Below are 22,787 nucleotides of genomic sequence, written 5' to 3'. Positions count from 1 at the left end.
GATATTAGTAAACACAAATACTAGTACTTAGGGCATAGTCAATGGTAAGTGCTTTCAGAGATATTTGTTTGGGAAAAGCTCATAATAAGGATATTCACATCAGAGCTAATGTACTATTTTATCCCTTTTACATTTTGAACAAAACGGTGTATGATCTCTAATAATATCAATTTCCTGACCATCTATTAGAAACATGTAGAAAACATATGAATGCTATGGTTACTCAATGATTATTTTGTATTTAATGACTAAGCAGGTGGAACGTAAGTCTGCAAAATATTGAAATAATAAAAACCTATGGCCGGGAGAAGATGGAGGCTTAGTAAGACGCGCGGGTCTTAGTTCCTCCTTCAGAAAAGCAACTAAAGAAACAGAAACAATACGAAACAGCTCCCGGAGTCACGACAGAGACCAAAAAGACAGCGTACCCCATTCTGGAACAGCTGAACGGGCAGGGAGAATCTGCTGCGGTGAGATACCCGAGGGGCGTGCGTTTTCCCGGCCAGGGCGGCTGGCGACTGGGGTCCCCTCCACGCACGTGGCTCCCCGGTCTGACTGGGAACGTTGGATAGCGGGGCCCTCCCGTCACGCTTGGCGTTTCGGGCCAGCTGGGCAATTAGGACCGGCACTCTCCCAAGCCGCGGCAGCCAGCGACCCCCGCCTCCACGCGCGGTTTCCCGGGCCGACTGCCCCGCAGACAGACGAGCGCCACGAGTGCCACCTACTGGGCAGGAAAAGAAAAACAGGGCCCAGAGATTTCACAGAAAAAGCTTTCAACCAGCTGGGTCCCACACCCAGGGAAATCTGATCAAATGCCCAGACACCAGCATAAAATAATTGATGACGCTCAGAAAATTGAAGATATGGCCCAGTCAAAGGAAAAAACCAATAGGTCAAATGAGATACAGGAGCTGAGACAACTAATGCTGAATATACGAACAGAAATGGAAAAACTCTTCAAAAACCAAATCAATAAATTGAGGGAGGACATGAAGAAGACATGGGCTGAACAAAAAGAAGAAATAGAAAATCTGAAAAAACAAATCACAGAACTTATGGGAGTGAAGGACAAAGAAGAAAAAATGGAAAAAACAATGGATACCTACAATGGTAGATCTAAAGAGACAGAAGCTACAATTAGTGAACTGGAGGATGGAACATCTGAATTCCAAAAAGAAACAGAAACTATAGGGAAAAGAATGGAAAAACTTGAGCAGGGGATCAGGGAACTGAATGACAATATGAAGCGCACAAATATACGTGTTGTGGGTGTCCCAGAAGGAGAAGAGAAGGGAAAAGGAGGAGAAAAACTAATGGAAGAAATTATCACTGAAAATTTCCCAACTCTTATGAAAGACCTAAATTTGCAGATCCAAGAAGTACAGCGCACCCCAAAGAGAATAGACCCAAATAGGCGTTCTCCAAGACACTTACTAGTTAGAATGTCAGAGGTCAAAGAGAAAGAGAGGATCTTGAAAGCAGCAAGAGAAAAACAATCTGTCACATACAAGGGAAACCCAATAAGACTATGTGTAGATTTCTCAGCAGAAACCATGGAAGCTAGAAGACAGTGGGATGATATATTTAAATTACTAAAAGAGAAAGACTGCCAACCAAGACTCCTATATCCAGCAAAATTGTCCTTCAAAAATGAAGGAGAAATTAAAACATTTATAGACAAAAAGTCACTGAGAGAATTTGTGACCAAGAGACCAGCTCTGCAAGAAATACTAAAGGGAGCACTAGAGTCAGATACGAAAAGACAGAAGAGAGAGGTATGGAGTAAAGTGTAGAAAGAAGGAAAATCAGATATGATATATATAATACAAAAGCCAAAATGGTAGAGGAAAATATTATCCAAACAGTAATAATACTAAAAGTTAATGGACTGAATTTCCCAATCAAAAGACATAGAATGGCAGAATGGATTACGACCCAGCAATACCACTGCTAGGTATCTACTCAAAGGACTTAAGGGCAAAGACACAGACGGACATTTGCACACCAGTGTTTATAGCAGCATTATCTACAATTGCAAAGAGATGGAAACAGCCAAAATGTTCATCAACAGACGAGTGGCTAAACAAACCGTGGCGTATACCTACGATGGAATATTATGCAGCTTTAAGACAGACTAAACTTATGAAGCATGTAATAACATGGATGGACCTAGAGAACATTATGCTGAGTGAGTCTAGCCAAAAACTAAAGGACAAATACTGTATGGTCCCACTGATGTGAACCGACATTCGAGAATCAGCTTGGAATATATCATTGGTAACAGAGACCAGCAGGAGTTAGAAACAGGGTAAGATAATGGGTAATTGGAGCTGAAGGGATACAGACTGTGCAACAGGACTAGATACAAAAACTCAAAAATGGACAGCACAATAATACCTAAGTGTAATGTAACTAGGTTGGAACACTGAATGAAGCTGCACCTGAAATATGGTTTTTTGTTTGTTTGTTTGTGTGTTTGTATCTTTTGTTTTTGTTTTTTTCTTTTTCCTTTTTATATATATATATATTATTAGTATTATTATTTTAATTCTCTTCTCTATATTAACATTCTATATCTTTTTCTGCTGTTTTGCTAGTTCTTTTCCTAAATCGATGCAAATGTACTAAGAAATGATGATCATACATCTATGTGATGATACTAAGAATTACTGAGTGCATTTGTAGAATGGAATGATTTCTAAATGTTGTGTTAATTTCTTTTCTTTTTTTTGATTAATAAAAAAATTAAAAAAAAAAAAAAAAAAAACCTATGGCCAAGAATAACCGTTGTGGCATCCCATGCACTAAGTGTGAACACATCATTGCATTCAATGCACAATAAAACCTGAGATAGTTCAGCTTTAGCACATTAACTACTAAACTATTTTGGTGTCAACTAGACGTGTTCTCATTCAGAGGACTTCTACAATATCATAGAGCTTTATTGAAAAAGATTAATGGAATTAATGCAGAAAAACCACATCCTTTAGAAGAACTTTTCTCCCTGAAAAACTTCATCAACTGAAAATAGATGAGAACCAATAAGAAAATCCATGTAGATGGCTAGTTACAAAATTCATTTCAAAAAAATATAGAGAATAATTATATATATCATCAAAATAGATTAATTTAAAATAGCAGAACCTGTAAAATTCTTAGAAGTGAACTTAACAAAAAATATACATTACATATATTAGGAGAAATATCAAACTGTAAATACAAAGGAATGATATCAAATGAAAGTTAAGTGAGAGATATTTTGTTTCTTTATGGGAAAAGTGAAATTCATTATGATGATTTATCTCAAATAAAAATTGACTCATGCTTGTAAACAAATGAATTCATAATTGTAATGCTATACAACAATAATTCATGTCATATTTACCCAAATTATTTTAATGGCCATGTGGAAGAAAGAGTCAATAACTAGAAATAATTCTGAAAAGTGAAGTATAACAGGGGAGCCTACTCAAATGTTAAAACATACCATAAAGCTACAAGTAAGTAAAACTGTAACACTCATGACAGAATGAATAGAACCCTGTACAGGGCTGATTTTTAGCTGATGTGCTGATATAACACTAAAATGCGCTGTAAATGATCAAAGCCCATGCCTTGATAATTTTTAAATATTTTAAATATAACCTTCTGGATTTGTGTTTACATGGTAGTTTATCACTAAACGGCATTTTAGGAGATTGAAAAACATGACTCATTTAATAAATGATGTCTGAAATTCTGGCAAATAATTTGGAGAAAAGAAACAGAGATTCTTGACACAGACATCAATAAAAAACAAAATTCGCCCCAATGGATAAATTTTAAATGTAAATCATGAAGTCATGTAAATATTTTAGAAAAAAAATGTTCTGTGTTTGGCATATAGCACAGAAAAACTATTTAAATAACCGATACCTGACATAATCACAATATTGGGGAACATTTTACACAAATACAACTAACTGGTTTTTAAACTGAAAAGCAAATTATTTTTACGGAGTAAACACAGTATATTTCCACAATGAAAGTATTATTAGTGAGAACCCTTTGACAGTAAAGTTAAAAAAATAAAAAGGGAACAAATTTGCATTAGAAAGGATTAAAAGTATTTCTGTCTTTAATACACTAAGTATTCCTACGTATTCACAAAGGTAAAATCTACAAAGAAATAAAGGAAATTTTAACATCTAATAAATACAAAAACTGTTCTTAATGTTAGTAAAAATTTAGGAAAACAATAAGGAAATAGTTCAGCTGCAGAAGAAGAACATTTGAGTAAAATATTATTTATAGCAATTTTTGAAAAAATATCTAACAGAGAATATTTCTCAAAAATAAGTGAATTGTTAACCATGCACTGACATAACAGATTCATTAACAAGAAATGCAGTAAACAAGAGTAAGTGTGGAAAAGAGAGGTAATAGTACGTGTTTCAGCATGGAATGGCCCTGCCACTGAATAGTTCTCTCACCTATGTGGCATTTCACTACACCGAGATTGAGTCTTCTGGATTCTGAAATACAGACTTTGGACTTGATGCTTCTGAGTTCTCTCTAACTATTAAGCTTTGTGATTTTGTTCTACAGAATTCCACAATATAATTCACATCACAAACTGTCGCAGTTACATTAAGAACGGCTCTTGCAGTAAAAATGTAAATGTAATCAGTGTTTAAAAAAATACATAAGGCATGTTAAGTAGGTAGTCTCTGAAGCTGAATCTGTTATTAGCCACAGGGCACTGTCATTGTAAGAGCTTGATACAATATTTAATATTCTTCTCCCCCTTCACTTAATATTTAATAAGTTTAATGTGTTTTGAACTCAATCATTATCAGAATGCATGCTATAAACTCCTAATTTTTCCAGTCACCAGGATAAATCAAAAACTTCTTTTCACAAAGATTAGGGAAAACAAGCTCCCAGAACGATCTTCTTTACAGAATTTCCACCTGATAATGCTATGGGTTGAACTGTATCCTAAAGGAAGATACGCTGAAGTTCTAAGCCCCAGGAATTTAGAATGTGACCTTGTTTGGAAATAGGCTCACTGGAAAGGGAGTAAATTAAAATGGGGCCATACTGCAGCAAGGTGAAACTCTAATCAAATAAGACTGATGTCCTTAACAGAAGAGAAGACACACAGACGAGAGATGTGAAAACAGGAGGCAGAGTTTGGAGTGATGCATTTACAAGTCAAGGAACACAAAGCATGCTGGCAAACACCAGAAGCTGCAAGAGGCAAGGAAGGATTCTTCCCTGCAGGTCTCACATGGCACATGACCCAGCTAACAAAGTGATTTTGGACTTCCAGTTGCCAGAACCATGAGACAATGCATTTCTGTTGTTTTAAGCCAACTGGTTAGCGGTACTTTGTTTCTGACACCCAAGGAAACTAAGACACATGATACTGTCATTATTTTTACATACTCCAACTGGTAGTACTGTTGTGCAAAATAAGGAACAAGGCTCTAAGCCTCCTGGAAGGTTACACAAAAATAGAACAACTGGGGCCAAGGCTCCAAAGTTTCGGGAAGTAGGTTTACTGTCTGTGGCCATAGGGCTCAGCTGAGTAGCTTCTGAAAGTCTGAGCCCTGAACAGAAGGTTAACATCAGTTTTTGTAGACAGGATGGCATGTTAAAGATAAGGTAAATGATTGGCTGATTTAAGGTGAGAAGGGCACAAGGCTGGGTAACTGAAGCATATGAGCCATTAAGGGAGGGGTCCCCATCCCAGGAATGTGTCTTAGCTTGCCTACTTGCAGTTTCACCCATTCCTGGAGGCTGGGGGTTGGGGTTTGGGGATTTTCCATATAGGAATCAGCTGAACCAGAAGAAGAAGTTGGGGGGAGAGGCCCGCCTGCTGCAAAGCCTGCTTGCTACAGTACATTTAATTTGCTATTTAAAATGAGCAGATTAATACTAAAATTCAAGAGCTAATATCAGCTTACAATCAAACATTTCTATTGAACAATTTTAGGATCTTGATAATCTAAAAGTGCTCCTGAGAATGTTTGAAATTTTGGTATCAATAAATATCTGATCATTGCACTTTCAAAACAGCTCTCTGAATCTCTTAGTCATTTTGAATCTCTCTCTCTCTCTCTCTCTCTCTCTCTCTCTCTCTCTCTCTCTCTCTCTCTCTCTTATTCTTTCTCAAACTTCAATTTCTATAATGGATGCTCTTTATCCAATTACATCCTGACCTGGTATTACACTGGCAACCTTAACATTGTATAGGGGATTTATAAAACTTTCAGTTCTGGCATTAAGAATATGTGGTATGCTATTATTATTTTTAAAGCGGTAAGGGTATGTCTCTTTGAAATATTTTGGAAATCTAGAATGTATTTCTTTTTTATTACATTTTTAATGCTGAATTTTTGGCACTGTTTTTGGTTTATTCTAAATATATTTTACCTGGGGGGTTATTTTTCCTCTTCTGGCTTCCCCCTGTCTTTCAAAATGTTTATTAATCTGAAAGTACAATTTTTTTTTATCTTTCTTCAAATAGGTTGTGTTAGTCAGGGTTCTCTAGAGAAATAGCCTCAATAGGAGAGATCTGTAAGTATGAGATGCATAAAGGTGTCTCACACAACGGTGGGAGTGAGAGTCCAAAATCCACAGGGCAGGCTGTGAAGCTGACGGCTCTGATGAAGGGTCCAGATGAACTCTACAGGAGAGGCTCACTGGCTGAAGAAGCAGTGAAAGAGTCCCACTTCTTCCTTAAAAGCCTTCAACTGATTGGATTGTCTCATCCTGGGAGGCACGCTTTGGTTGATCACAAATGTGATCAGCCACAGATGCAATCAACTGACTGATGATTTAATACACCAGCCTTCCGATTTATCAACCAGCCACAGAAATATCCTTGCAGCAATGGTCAGACCGGTGCTTGTCTAACCAGACAACTGGGCATCATCACTTGACCAAGTTGACACCAGAATCTAACTATCACAGAGGTCAGGACTTCATTCCTACGTACTCAACAAATAATTCATTTTAGTAAAATGCAAACACAATTTTGCATTTAGAAAGATGACATTAATATCCCAGCAATGATGAATAGCTCAGAATAATGGAATCAACTTTAACTGAATATCTGCTTTAATCCAAGTGTTTAAAAAAAAAATAAAAACTCCAGTATTACATAGCACACAGTGGAGATCTAGCTCACTATTCTTTGGATATTTCAGACGGACTTCTTATTTCTGAAGAAACAATTCTTTGATTTAAGTGTATAAGGACTTAATTTCCTGACATGCCATATTTAAGGAAAGCCATGTAGAAATGCAATGGTGCTAGTGTAGCAGTTCAGATATTCTACAATTCTCCAGATTTTCCAAGGCCACTTTCTCTCTGACCAGAGAAAATTAATCAAACTTTTATTTTTTTTGAATAAGAGAACAAAAAATTTTGAAATTCTACCCAAATGAAGCCCAGCAATAATTTGTCAGATAACGCCAAGAAATGAAAATCAAATTAAACAAAACTTAGTAGGCTATTTATTGGTGCGTAATTTTCTGAATCAACTTAAAAGCACAGAAAACTTAAGTATGTTTATTTAAAGAGGATATAAATGTTCTTGATTCTTATAATGATAGAAGAGGGAAAATGTGCAAAAATCAATACAGCTAATATTTCATAAGTAAAAAAAACTGTAGCTGATGTAACAAGAAAGATAAGTGTAAGTGGACTCAAAGAGGTCCCTAACACTCTGATTAAACTTAATTAATCCTCCTGCCTTCTATAAAATTGTAGAAATCATGAAAGTCACTGGACTTCTGAGGCATCTCTGTATAGAAGGAAATTAAATATTCCCTCATTATTCTGCTTGGGAGTTAGCTGCTTAAGCATGCTTTATTGAAGCCTTTCAGAGTTGTTATGAATCTTCCTACTAGACTGATGTATTATAGATGACAAAATATCACTGCACTGTTCAATTCCACAATCCCATAGCTTTCATTGAATATCAATCAAAATGTGTGCACTTAACATAATCACTAATGAAATTTTTAAATTAATGGGATATATTCAGCTGCGCATCAGGCACTCAGCCTATTGATATATTACTGGTTTCTCAGTTGTTTTTATTGAATAATCCTATAATCTACCCGTGAAAACTGAAATTTCTTCCCTGTGACTGGGTTAGAGAGATGTTCACACAAACATATCTATTTTTTTTAAGTATCCAAGACATGAGTAGTAGTTTTCGTTAAGTTCTAGCTTATTGTTCTTCTCTAAACCCCACACCATCTTTCATGAATAGCTCAAATTAAGATATTTATATATCTACTGTATCATTCCAGGCAAATTCAAGTTCAGCAGCAAGATTATAATCTTAAAACAAATCAAATTTGACGAATTGCGAATGACTACATATATTTTTTTAATCTCTGATTTCTGGGGGGCTTAATAGAAGCCACAACTCATCTTGATTATAGGAAACTCCAAAGGTTTCTAAAGAAACTATTCACTTTTCTAGATTTTAAAGTCATTTAACAAATGATTAAGTTTTTCAAGTGTCTTTTTAAATCAATATTTCCTTAAATTTTAATGCAATTTTATTGAGATATATTGACATACCATATAATCATCCAAAGTGTACAAGCGATGGTTCACAATGTCATCATATAGTTGTGCATCCATCACCACAATCAATTTTTGAACATTTTAATTACCCCCAAGAAATACAAATAAGAAAAAAAGAAAAAATACAAATAAAAAGGAGCACCCAAAACATCCCATGCCACTTATCCCTGCCTATTATTTATTTACTTATTTGTCCATGATTCAAGAATCATGGTAACTGGATTAATCGGGCTACTGGATTAAAGTTCAACAATTTCAGGTATTTACCTCTAGCTACTCCAATACATCAAAAACTGAAAAAAGATTTCTATATGATGCATAAGAATAATTTCCAGGATAAATCTCTCAACTTTATTTGAAATCTCTCGGCCACTGAGATGGTATTTTGTTACATTTCTTTTCCCTCTTTTGGTCAAGAACGCTTTCTAAACCCCATGATGCTGATCCTGGCTCATCCCTGAGAGTCATGTCCCACATCGCCAAGGGAGATTTACACCCGTGGGAGTCATGTCCCACATAGAGAGGGGGAGGGCAGTGAGCTCACCTGCCAAGTTCGCTTAGAGAGAGAGGCTACATTTGAGTAACAGAAGCACTTCTCTGGAGGTGGGTCTTAGGCATATAATATTTCATGAAATTTTTGCAAGAAAAAGCTATCAGTTTATTATCAGAAAAATAATATATAGTTACAATCTTATAATTTTAGTCTCCATAGGACAATACAGGAAAACTAAAAGAAATGCTTCTCTGCATCAGGTGCTAATTTATGACCAATAAGAATGAATTGTAACAATTGAAACTTACAGACAAAGCTATAACATAATGTTAGCTTTCAAGGTAGCAAGAGAGGGGAAAAACTGAGTATTAATAATGTACACTGGAATTTCAGCAAATCAAATTTATTTTATATATCTAGAAAAATGGAATCTATGACTCCATGAATTTATAGTTAAACATCAATATATTTCAAAATATCAATATATTTCAGAAAAAGTAAAAAGAAATCATTTGACTGGGCTAACAAATACTATTACTAAAGAAAAGAAAGCAAGGGTCTGAGAAGACAACCTAGAAAAGATAGTGTATGTTACAAGTGAAGCAAAACTAAAAAATAATTTTACAAGAGAAAATGAAAGAAAAAGTCATTGAGGAAATATTTCTTATTTATATTTGAAAAAATGAAACAAATAGCAGATCTACTGTTTCAGTATGTTTGTCATGCATGAAGCAAAATTCCTCAACTTGCTTTTGCTTGATTTCAATCAAGACCATTAAGGGTTGGAAAAAAGAAAATTGGTAAATGATAATAAAAGCTCAGGAAGACTAAAGGAATTTGAAAAACTGAATATTCCTTTTTCAATCAAGTTCAAATCTCACAGTCTAAACGAATTCCAATATCCTTCTCCTCAAAACATTAATAAACAAAATTCTTGAATCACTTTCTGTGATTCAGACCGAAGAAGGGCAGAAGTAGTTGTGAAATACTAATAATTTATGAATGCCATTCTATTTCAAGAAGGAAAATAAATAGATTGATCAAAATGTAGAAAAAACTTTAAAAAAACAAAAAGAAAGAAAGAGAGAAAGAGAGAGAGAGAGAAAGAGAAAGAAAGAAAGAAAGAAAAAAAGAAGGAAAGAAAGAAAGAAGGAAAGAAAGAAAGAAAGAAAAAAGAAGGAAGGAAGGAAGGAAGGAAGGAAGGAAGGAAGGGAGGGAGGGAGGGAGGGAGGGAGGGAGGGAGGGAGGGAGGGAGGGAGGGAGGGAGGGAGGAAGGAAAGAAAGAAAGAAAGAAAGAAAGAAAGAAAGAAAGAAAGAAAGAAAGAAAGAAAGAAAGAAAGAAAGAAAGAAAGAAAGAAAGAAAGAAAGAAAGAGAAAGAAAGAAAAAGAAAGAAAGAAAGAAAGAAAGAAAGAAAGAAAGAAAGAAAGAAAGAAAGAAAGAAAGAAAGAAAGAAAGAAAGAAAGAAAGAAAGAAAGAAAGAAAGAAAGAAAGAAAACAATAAATACATTAATAAGAAATTCAATACTTTAATACAAGTGTTATATTCGGAAGGAAGCTTGAGTTTAGTTGGGGTTAAAATCACACCCAGCCTGGATTGTATTTCCAACACCACACTTCACAGAGAACAGATAAAACGGGCCACACTCAGCAGAGTGAGCAGGACGGGAGAAAGACCTGCAGCCAAGTCTAAAATGGCTAATAAAACTACAGATTTTTAGCTCAAGGAACAGAGCATTTCAGGGGATATGACAGGCATTTAAATATGTTCAAATATTTCATGGCCATCTATGCACAAGGATATTAGATGAATAATTCTCAGACATGAATTAGAGCCAATAATTTTAAAAGCCACAGGGAGAGATATTGCTCAAAATGGCAGCTATATTCAAAGTTGGAATGAGAAGTTTCACTTGCATATAGGTTGTTATAAGATCTTCATGGTATAAGATGAGCAACTATACTCCAGGCATATTTGTGAGAATTCAATCAAAGAAAGAGTAATCAACTGGTAGATAACTTCCACCATATCCTCAATCTCTCACATACTCTAAATCAGCTCTCTTATGGTAAGGCAAAAGGAATAACCACTATTTGGATACTTAGATTCTTATTATTACTAAGTTTCACTTAATTTTGGAAAAATTTACTATTTTATGTTAAAATCCTCAAATAAAGAAAACAAATATTTGGCACGTGCTAAAAGTTTTCTTAAGGCAGTGGTTTTCAAAATTAGGCTGTTAGATCCAATTTTGTGCCCCACCCCCAAAGTTTCTGTTTCAGTAGGTCTGGCTGGGGACTGATAATTTGCATTTCTAACAAGTTCCCAGAAGGAATTGATGGGTCTGGTTTTGGGGACCACAATTTCTGAAACCCTGTCTAAAAAAAAGTTAGGTTTGTCATAACCTGTTATGTTCTCAAGTAAATTAAGCTTCCATTTTGAGGATAGTACAATTTGAGATCCAGATTATTGCTGAGAAGGTATGACTGGCTGAAGCATGATGATTGTCTACAAAACTATGCTTCATTAAAGATTGGCAGAATATTTTATTAACTGTTAAGGTTTGTAAAATTTACCAACTGTGTATCAGTCTTTTAAGCCCTTTACTTTGGTTTCTTGTCAATCCTAGAATAAAATCCAAAAGCTTTAATTGTTTAGAGGATGCTCTATTATCTGTCCACGCCTTGCCTCTTTAAACTAAGTCCTTACTCCTACTTCTTGAAATGTTTATTACTTGATATCCTTAAAATATTGAAATTTCCCCATGGGACTTTGGAAATATATATACATACAATCTTTCCTCCTGCTTAGAACAATCCCCTCTTTTTACAAAACTCCAACTTGTTTCTTTCATCTTTCAGGTAAATTTTCTCTTCACTTACCTTCCCAACAAAGAACAGATGAAATGACCCCTCCATGAACTTCTATTGCACCTCATAATTACACCAATATTTTTGTTTGATCAATTACCTATCTCCCTAACTGCCTGCAAAACTCATATATATTACCAAAACCAGTACATACCTAAATAAAATATGGAAAGACTAAATATTTAAAGGCATTTGCTTCATAACTTCCAACTGTTAACTAACAGTCATTGTTTAAACCAAGTATATTTTCTTTCAAATATGAGCAAAACCAACCTCATCTGGAAAAGAGAGTTGGATAGCTCCTTTGGGAATCTTTTACTGTAAATTGTCATTAAAAGTTTCCAAGCCTCTTTTCCCAAGCCATGCTGTCAGACAGTCATGCTAATTAAAGTGATTTCCTCTGGAGGCTCCATTTCTATTTTTGTTCAGTCGTTCAGACCTTGTTTATGATCTTGCAGGTTATGAGTTTGACTGTTTTCTGCTAATATGATGTACATATTATAGTTTCCCCTATGTACTGCAAATTAGCATTCTAACTGCTCAATGTCATTTCATTACTTTCTTTGGTCATCCAGCAACTGAAGCAACAAGGTAACACTTGTAGCCAGTACTGAGTCTCCACCAAATCAAGTTTCCTTTAATATGGAACTAGTTTTCTTCATCAGTTATACTGAAATATATAGAATCTGTGATATTGATGAGTTTTAACACTATTTAATATGGCTTTCTATATACAGACCAGCATTCTTAAAACTTTTGACATTCAACTCTTTGATACAGAATTTTTACCATTAGTACAATGGATAGTTACTCCAACTGCAGTTTAAAATCTCAGAGGAGGGGTAACAGCGCTGTGCATATACAATGAACTATTGAGTGGCTATAAGAAGGAAAGAAGGTGTGAGGCATGCAACTAGGTGAGTGAAACTTGAGGACTGTATGTTGAGTGAAATAAGCCAGAAACAAAAAGACAAACATTATAATGTCTCACCAATATGGATTATACTGTGCAAACTCTGAAAATTGAATTTGAGAGCATAGGTTAACCTATTGCAAAGCTTCCTATATGGTAAGCTCTTATAGGAGACCCCATCTATTCTGGAGTTTAACTGTTATTCCTAAATTCTGAGATGCTTTCTCACTCTATGTGCTAGGGTCAGGCTTGTCCCCTGGAGTCAAGTCCCAGATTGCCAGGGAGATTTACACCCCTGGGAGTCATGTTCCACATAGAGGGGGAGGGCAGTGAGTTCACTGCAGAGTTGACTTAGAGAAAGAGGCCACATCTGAGCAACAAAAGAGGTTCTCTGGGGGTGTCTCTTAGGAAAAATCTTAAGTAAGTTTAGCCTCTCCTGCAGGTATAAGTTTCCTAAGATCAAACCCCAAAATTGACCAAAATATAACAAAGTTTCAGTGGCAGAAAGATTTTGAATAGAGTCGAGAAGTCTTTCTGGAGATTATTCTTATGCAGTATATTGATATCCTTTTCAGGTTTTGGTGCATTAGGTAGATAGAGGGAAATACCTGAAATGCTGAAGTATAATCCAACAGCCTTGATTACTGAAGATGACTGAATAACTATAGATCTCTTTTAAGGTGTGTTCATGTGATTGTAAAAACATTGTGACTGACCCTTCCTTTATCCAGTGCATGGACAGAGAGTAAAAAAAAAAAAAGAAAGTAAAAAAACAAACAGTGGGAAGTATGGCATGTTTTGAATGTTATTTTTATTTTTATTCATTTTGGAGTAATGAAAGTGTTCAAAAATTGATTATGGTAACGAATCCATAGCTGTATTATGCCATGGTGAACCACTGATTATATACTTTTGATGATTATATGGTATGTGAATATATATCTCAATAAAAAAATAAAAAAGAAATCACAGGAAACTTTTAAAAATACCCATACCTAGTTCCAAGTCCCAGAAACTCATTTAATGGGTTAAATGATGAAAGACCAGGCATCTGAATTTGTAACTGCATCCTGGTGATTCTGTGTGCACTCAGATTGATAACCACTGCTTTTAGAGGGCCTCCGAGTCTGACTTCACCTGGAATTCCTTTCCTGGAATATTCATAAATAGTTTTTAAAAGATCGATAGAAATACAAAGTATCTTCTTGCAGGTTTACATAATGTACAGTATGATGGTAACGAAATAGGTTTTCTACTGACAGTAAAATTTGTTCTCATTTATTTTGCTGCCATAAAACATTTCACCTCAGCTGGCTTACTTTCCTGAAAACAGCAATACCATAACAACAGAAGTATTAATGTGAGTTTATTTTCCCTTAATATGATAAGAAAAAGGAGAAAAGCTGTATTTGCTCTATTTAAAAGCTAGGTAACTTTAAAATTAGCACTTTATTCCAAGGTAGCTAAGTCTATCTCTTCTGGTGATGCACAACCCTGTATCTCACAGATTTACGTAATCAATGAACTGTTAGGTTCAGAAAGTCTCCATAACTAAAAGTAATAGAATAATGGGGAAAAAAGCGGCAAAGTAGATACAAGGTGACATTAAACCTAGAAATGAACTGGAAGGTCAGGTGTGAGAACGTGATGATACATAAGGCTTTGATTTTCTGGTTAATACAAATGTAAACCACCAGAACGTGGCACTGCTCAATTTTTTATTTATTTCGCTCTTTGGTTTTTGTGATTGCCTTGCTATTCAGTCTTGGGTAATTTTTCACTTCTGGAAATTTTGAACTAGCCTAAGAACTGTCAAATAACAGTCAAGTGTCTCTTGAGAAACTGCAACACTTCTCTCAGATAATGTGTCATGTTTTCCAGTAACAAGCACTCTGAAAAAGGAAATAAACCTTCCATTGCAAAATATGATTTTATTAATTATCATTAAATATTGCCAAAACAAAGTCAGTCCTATTAAGGATTGAAGAAAGATAAAATTTGCTTCAAATTCACTCTTTAAAACACTAGAAAAAAAACTGGAAACATGACATGCCATACCTGAGAGTCTATTTTACAATTATATTAAATAATTAAATAGATAATACAGGGAACTTTGGTGTTTATATTATATAAAAAGGCTTTAAGAAGTTTAAATTGACAATCACTGAGCTTCCTCAGATGTCAAATGATGGAATTAATCTATATTAAATTTACATTAATTTAATCAACATTAAAATTTTAAAAATATAGCGTCCTATGATGTGCTTAACATGTAGGGTTATTTCAGAATTAAAGAATAACTCTTTTCTCAGTCAGATTTTGCATCCTTAGTTCATATTGTATGAAATTTTAAAAAAGGGGTCTAGTAAATTTGGAGCCTGAGTTTCAGACTTTTTCACCTGAATGTTGAATATTTATTGATTCAATCATTCCGTAATCTTCTTGCTCAGCATTCAGCAGCAGCAATAACATATTATATGTTTCCATCTCATTTCTGTGCATCTTGGTACACAAAAGAAAGAGCTAAATTTAAAGTAATTCCTGAAACATTCTGTAATATTTTGCAAATACGACTAGGCTGGCAGAAACACTTTGGAAAACTCTTTGTGACCTAACAATTGCACTCTAAGAGAAATGAGTGCATATGTCCAACCGAAGGAATATACAATAATGTTCTTAATAGTTCCAAACTTGAAACAATAGAATAGATACTGTCCATCAACAGTGGAATAGATAATAAATTGCAATTTTTCATATAAAGGGACATTACAATATAATGAAAACAATACACTGCTATTACTTTCATTAACATGGAAAAATTCATAGGCATAATGGTTAGCCAAAAATACCAGATATGAAAGACTACCTGCCGTAGATTTCTATCTATCTGAAATTCAAAGGCAAAACTACTCTATTATGGTGAAAGAGTCAGCATAGTACTGATTTTCAGAGGATGATATTGACTAGAAATAGGAAAAGAAACCTTATGACCTGCTTGGAATATTTTATATTATAATCCTGGTGGTGGTATTGTGTGTACACATAGGTACAAATGTTTGAAATGTGCAATTAAGAACTTTGTACTTTATCTGAGCAGCCATTAAAAATTTAAAAATTGATGTTTCAATAGTCTTTTTTTTTAACTTTTTGAATTGTAAAATACAACATACATTACAAAGCAAAGAAAGAAAAAAAACAATAATTTTCAAAGCACTCTTCAACACGTAGTTACAGGACCGATTCCGGAGTCTGTCATGGACTGCCATACCATCATCTCAGACTTCTCCTTCTAGCTGCTCCAGAACACTGGAGGCTAGAAGAAATACAATTTTTATCATCACTGTTTTTCTTTTCTGTGAGAAATAACACATACAAAAAAGCAATATATTTTAAAGCACAGCACAACAATCAGTTGTAAAACAGTTTTCAGAGTTTGGATGGGTTACAATTCCATAATTTTAGGTGTTTAGTCCTAGCTGCTGTAAGGTACTGGAGACTAAAGGAAATATCTATACAGTGATTCAGCCATCATACTCATTTGTTAAACCCTACCTTCTCTGTATAACTCCACCATCACCTTTGATCTTTCTATTCCACTCTTTAGGGGTATTTGGGCTACACCCATTCTAACGTTTTCATGTTGGAAGGGTCTGTCACTAATATGGGGCAGGGAGATGGAACTAGCTGATGTTCTGGAGAGGCTGGATCCTCTAGGTTTCAGGATTTACCTGGTCCAGGGAGCTATATAGGGATTGTAGGTTTCTAGAAAGTTACCCTAGTGCATGGAACCTTTGTAGAATCGTATACATTGCCCTAGGTATTCTTTAGTATTGGCTGGAATGGTTTGGGTTGGGATTTGGCAAGTTATGATAGGTAGCAATGTCTAACTGAAGCTTGCATAAGAGTGACCTCCAGTGCAGCCTCTCAACTCTATTTGAACTCTCCCAGCCATTGATAATTTATTAGTTACACTTCTTTTCCGCTTTTTAATCAGGATGGAATTGTTGAGCCCATGGTGCCAGGACCGGACTCATCACTGGGAGTCCTCTCCCACGCCACCAGGGACACTCTCACTCAATAGTTTTCTTTAGGCATCCAATCTGCCTATTGATCATAGTATTTTGAGGAATAGTGTTTTATACATGGCCAACATATGATCGAAATCCTATCATAATTCTTAAAACATAGCACCATATTCTCTTTCTAGAAAAAAAAACCCTCTAAAACAGATATTGAACAAAATAGATAAAAAGCTATTTATTATATTTAATATTTACAACCATAAAATAGTATTTTATGTGCCTTTGTACCTCATAAAAATCCAAAGTCTGCTGACGTGCACAGCAACAATTAATTCTAAAGTCACTAGAGCAGAATTTCCCAAATTGTGTTTCCCAGAATAACAGATGTTCAAAAATTTCCATAGTTTATTTAGATGGGAAATCATACATTAAGCAAAGTTTGGTAAGTGTGTTGAATTTAACATGCTCTTGTGTATTGTGTATTTCCACAGCAACATAATATGCAGTTTTCTCCAAATGATTTGGCCATTAGAATGCTTTTTCAGCTGAGCACTGCACAGGAATAATGTTCTCTGGGACAATACATGTAGACTTCTGGGAGGGGAATAAGGGACTTTATTATATCAATCAAAAGGAAAAAATCATAAGGTCTTGAAAACAGTGCCTGAAGAGAGGGACACCGGGTACAGCAGCAGGTTTTGAACTGTAGCACATAAGCCAGTTTTATTCATTTTTCAATGGAGTTATTTAAAATGAAGAACATAAATAATGGACTAAAACTTTACAGAAAGAATTAAGGTATTGCATTCAACTTTTTAAAGATACATAGATTATTGGAATATTAATTTTGAAGAAAAGCTATCCATATAAGAGCAGAAAATCTGGTAAAATTAAGGAGGAAAATATGGCTATGGTGGAAATACTTGCACATAAAATGTACACATATGTGGCATATTTATAAATACTATAATAGAGCATCCTAAGCAAATATACCAGAAAAATTTGTGACCTCTCCATCTACTCTCTATTAGGAGGTCAGAATTCTATCCCTAAATCTACCACTACTTGACTCAGCAACTAGGGAAATGATAACTAGGACAGAAATTTTTCACCAGTAAAAAATGAAAGTAATAGACTTGTAGCTCAATAAGCTAAATTTCAGCTTTAACTTCACCAATGTTTTTATGATAGATTTATATATACGTGCAATGATGCTTCCAAATATTTGGTTTACACCTCCTGGAAGAACATTCAGAATCTTCCTCAGTTTTTTAAAATATATTTAGTTGTGGCAAGTCTTTATCCGTATTGGGATAACAAAAAGCCACTGGAAATCTTAGTTTGCAAATGAGCAATTTATGGGGGTATTTTCTTAAGACTATCCATTACAATGATCTAATTGTTCGTACGTAGTAGAAATATATCCTTCTAACAAAACTTTTGAGGAATCAGATATGTTCTAGGCAGAGCAGAAATAGGGAATCAAGAGGGGCTTCTGCAGAATTTAATGCTTCCTTTCCTTTCTCATGTAACTGCTGCCCTGGAGCATCTAAGTAATTTTAGAGCTCAGCTTAAAAAGGAATGAAAATTAGTAGTCTGGCTCAGTCACTCACAGATGCCTCCGTACCCTTTCTATTAATTTTCTAGAACCTGATTAATGTATATTCTCATTCTAAGGAGAGAAATAATTCTTGTTGTCAACCTTGTTATCAATTATAATGTTGATAAATTTTTTTCATTATAATATGAAGTAAATGTGAGCAACATGAATATGAGCTATGAAATTTATTTACCCATATCACAAAACATTATTAATCCAGACTGAATTTCTAGCATAAATACAAACAAAAATATGAAGTAAAAAATATTCAATAATGGAAGAAAATTCACATGAGTGATATAGTACTTTTTATTTTCTTATTCATCAATTACAAAACAGTCGCTCAGCTCTAACAACTGTTAAAACTCTAAGATGTTACGTGATAATGTAAGAGAAACGTCCTCAATAAAACAGTTATTTTTTAACTAGTTCCTTTCATAATTGAAGGGTTTTTTGTTTGTTTTAAATCAAAGAAGTTGCACGTTTACAGAAAAATAATGGAGAAAACACAGTTCCCATGTAGATGCCACAGATGTTTTCTCCTATTATTAACATTTTGCCTTAGTGTGGTACCTTTGCTACAATTGATGAGACAATATTATTAGAATTATACCATTACCCATTTTCCATAGCTTACATAAGATTCACTGTGTTGTACACAATGATATCCTAGTAACAGATACGAGCTAGCATTTCCCTTTTTAATCCTATACAAATATATAATTCTGTGGTGTTAACTGCATTCAAAGTGTGGTGCTACCATCACCACCAACCAAAACTCAAACATTTCCATTACCCTAAACAGGAATCTGTGACACTGAAGAATTACATCCCCAATCTATTCCTTCACTCTAGCCCCTGGTAACTGGACTCTAATTTCTGGCTCTATGAACTTACTTACTCTAACTATTTCCTATCACTAAGATCATGCTGTATGACTCCTTTTGTGTCTGGCTTACTTGACTCAACATAGTACCTTTAAGGGTTTCACCCACCTTGACACACGTATCATTACTTTCTGTGGCGAAATAATATTCTACTTTATGTATATAAGGCACTTTGCTTCTCCATTCATTTCTTGATGGACACTTTTTTTTCAGCCATTGTGAATAATGCTGCTATAATCTTGGTGTGCAAATACCTGTTTATATCCCTGCTTTCAATTCTTTTGGGTATAAACCTGGAAGTGGTATTCTTAGGTCATATGCTAATTCTATTCTTAACTTTCTGAGGTTTTCCACAGTGACTACTCCATTTTATATTATCACCAACAATTGAACAACTGTTTCCAATTTCCACATCCTCTCCAAACACGTGTTATTTTCTGTTGTATAAATAGTAAACATTCTAGTGGGTATGAAATGGTATCTCAGTGTAGTTTTGGTTTGTATTTCCCTATCGCCAAAGATGCTAAGGATATTTTCAATGTGCTTTTTAGCCATTTGTATACCATCTTGAGGAAATGTCTACTCAAATCTTTAGCCCATTTTTAATTGGGTTGTTTGGTTTTTTGCTGTTGTTATTGAATGGTAGGAATTATTTATATATTCTAGATGTTACATTTTTATCGAATATGTGGTTTCTGAATATTTTCTCCCATTTTCTAGGTTGTCTTTTCATTTTTATAATGGAGTCTTTTGATGCACTTTTTTTTTTTTTTGAGAAAGTTCTATTTACCTGGTTTTTCTTTCATTGTTCATGCTTTCAGGGTAAAGTCTAAGAAACCACTGCCCATCACAAAGTCCCAAAGATGATTACCTATGTTTTCTTCTAGAGTTACATAATTTTGGTTCTTAAATTTAGGTCTTTGAGATACTGTAAACTAGTTTTTGTATATAGTATGAGGCTTCAGTCTGCCTTCCTTTTTTTTGCAAATGGATATTCCGTTTTCTCAGCACGGAATAGAGTACAGACTATTCTTTCCCCATTCAGTGGTTTTCGCCACTTGTCAAAAACCAACCGGCCACAGGTGTGAGGGTTTTATCTGAACTCACAATTCAGTCCCATTGGTCTGTATGTCTCTTGTGCCAGTCCTATTGTGTTTTGATTATTGTGCCTTTGTAATAAGTTTTAAAATCAGAAAGTATGATCTTCCAACTTGATTCCTTTTCAAGATGGTTTTGTCTATCCAGGGCCCCTGTGATGGTTTGAAGCTGCATGCACCCCAGAAAACCATGTTCTTAAAGCTAATCCGTTTCTGTGGGTGTGCCCCACTGCAAGCGGATCTTTTGGTGAGAAGGATCTTAAGTTGAAATGTGACCCACCTCATTCAGGGTCGCTCTTAATCCTCTTACTGGAGTCCTTTATAAAAGGATAAAAGACAGGGAGAAGCCACAAGAAAAAAGCCGCCAAAAAGCTGAGAAAGGAAGCTACTGAAGCCAGAAATTGGAAACAGTGACACCTAGGAGAGAGATGTCGCCATGTGCCTGCTCATGAGAGAGGGGACCTGAGGATTGTTCGGAGCCAGTCTTCAGGAGAAAGCACTGCCTGTTGATGGCGCAATTTAGATGTCTTCACAGCCTAAGAAGTATAAGGTTGTAAATTAATAAATCACCAATATAAAAGCCAATCCATTTATGTTTTATTTCATTTCATCAGCTTTAGCAAACTAAAACAGCCCTTATCATTCTATATATATATATATATATATATATATATATATATATATATATATATATATATATATATATATATATATATATTTTTTTTTTTTTAAAGAAGACTGTTGCAATTTTGATTGGGATTGGACTTGATAGTGTCCTAAAGATGTCTTAGTTTCTGTTCACTTTCTTTTTTTTCATTCTTTTATCTTTCTGGTCCTCAGCCTCAAGCATTTTAATTGTCTTTCCTTCAAGTGCATTTACTGCATGCTCTATTTCCAACCCTCTATTGAGCTTGTCATTTCTGGTATTCTGGTCTTCATCTCTAGTATTTACGCTTGGTTCCTTTTAAATTTTTCTATCTCTTTATTGAGATTTTCATATTGCTCATTCATCCTTTTCAGGATATCCTGTAATTATTTATCCATGCTTTCCTTTATCTCCTGAGCATATTAAAGACGTCTTCTGTTTTTTGTTTTTGTTTTTTAAGTCTTTGTCTGCTATGTTCAAAGTCTAGTATTCTTTGTTGATGGTTTCTGTATTTTTATCTTGTTCCTTTGGGTGGGTCATCGTTTCCTGTTGCTTTTTTTTTTCATCTTCTAATATTTTTTAGCACACTGCTCATTTCAAAATTTTAATATATTAAATCTGGAATTTAGTACTTGAGCTGTCTGTTCTTTCAGTTTGAATCCAGACAGTGATATGATAAAAATTTTCTTGAGTGCCAAGGAGCTAATAAAAATAAACAAACCAAGGAATAAAAATAGCTTTTACAATCTTTTCAAAATGTGCTCTCCCTGGGCGTTTAGCCAACGCTGAAGATCAGCCTGTGGGAAAAATGAAGTACAGGTTTCTCCCTATACAGCTTTGCTGAACTTGCATCTTGTCCTGGACTTGTGCTACTTGCAGACCTAGGAATTTCCCAGAAGACAGGAATTGGAATGGAAGGTTCCTCTACTCCCTGTGAAATAGACTTCCCCCTCACCCACAAGTGATCTTTTGTGCATCTTTGACTTGATTGTTTCTTCTACTGCTTTAGGTATTTCAAGCTGCTTCTGTCTGTGGAGATAATTCGGGGAGTGCAAGCCAAGGATGCATTTCCAGGTTCGGTCCTTCAGACGGCCACCTGATAGACTAGTGTCAACATTCAGGAACCTACTATGTGCTTAGAGGTGACTCTGCTTCTTCAGACCAATGAGAGCAACCCACGATGCGAGCACAAGTCAGAGCCACACTGTGCCAGGGAGAGTGTGGGGGAATGGCTAGCAAGGGAGCCATGAGCTTTTCCTACCATTTTTGAAGCTGTGTTTTCTTTATTCATCCCTTGCCCAGTCATGCATCCTTTTAACTATTTTCAGGAGTTTTGAGGAAGATGAATTGACAAGTTTTTGTCAGCTGTTCAAAAATCCTTATGAGAATGGCACCCTGGAGTGTTTTACACTGCCAGCTTGGTCACTGGACTTACTGGAATTTTAATGGCTTCTACAGTAATACTTCTGTTATGTGTGCCTTATATGGTTTGCATATCTTTAATCTGTTTAGACAAATGAGTTATATAAATGATATGCTAGAGTACTACTAGTTTAGACCTTAAACTGGGTGTGGCTGATTGTCTTTTTTTTGCATGGGCAGGCACCGGAATCGAACCCGGGTCTCTGGCATGGCAGGCAAGAACTCTGCCTGCTGAGCCATCATGGC

At 35.1% G+C, this 22,787-nt stretch overlaps 1 protein-coding gene across 7 annotated transcripts in view; it reads right to left on the bottom strand.

The window, feature by feature from the left end:
- Positions 1–22,787, bottom strand: part of FSTL5 (follistatin like 5) — an 875,733-nt gene that overhangs the window by 760,996 nt on the left and 91,950 nt on the right. The window lies entirely within an intron of this gene.

The sequence above is a fragment of the Tamandua tetradactyla genome, chromosome 22, assembly GCF_023851605.1.
Source record: "Tamandua tetradactyla isolate mTamTet1 chromosome 22, mTamTet1.pri, whole genome shotgun sequence".
NCBI lineage: Eukaryota > Metazoa > Chordata > Mammalia > Pilosa > Myrmecophagidae > Tamandua > Tamandua tetradactyla.
The sequence above is the reverse complement of the archived record's forward strand: the minus strand, read 5'-3'. Positions and strand labels throughout refer to the sequence as shown.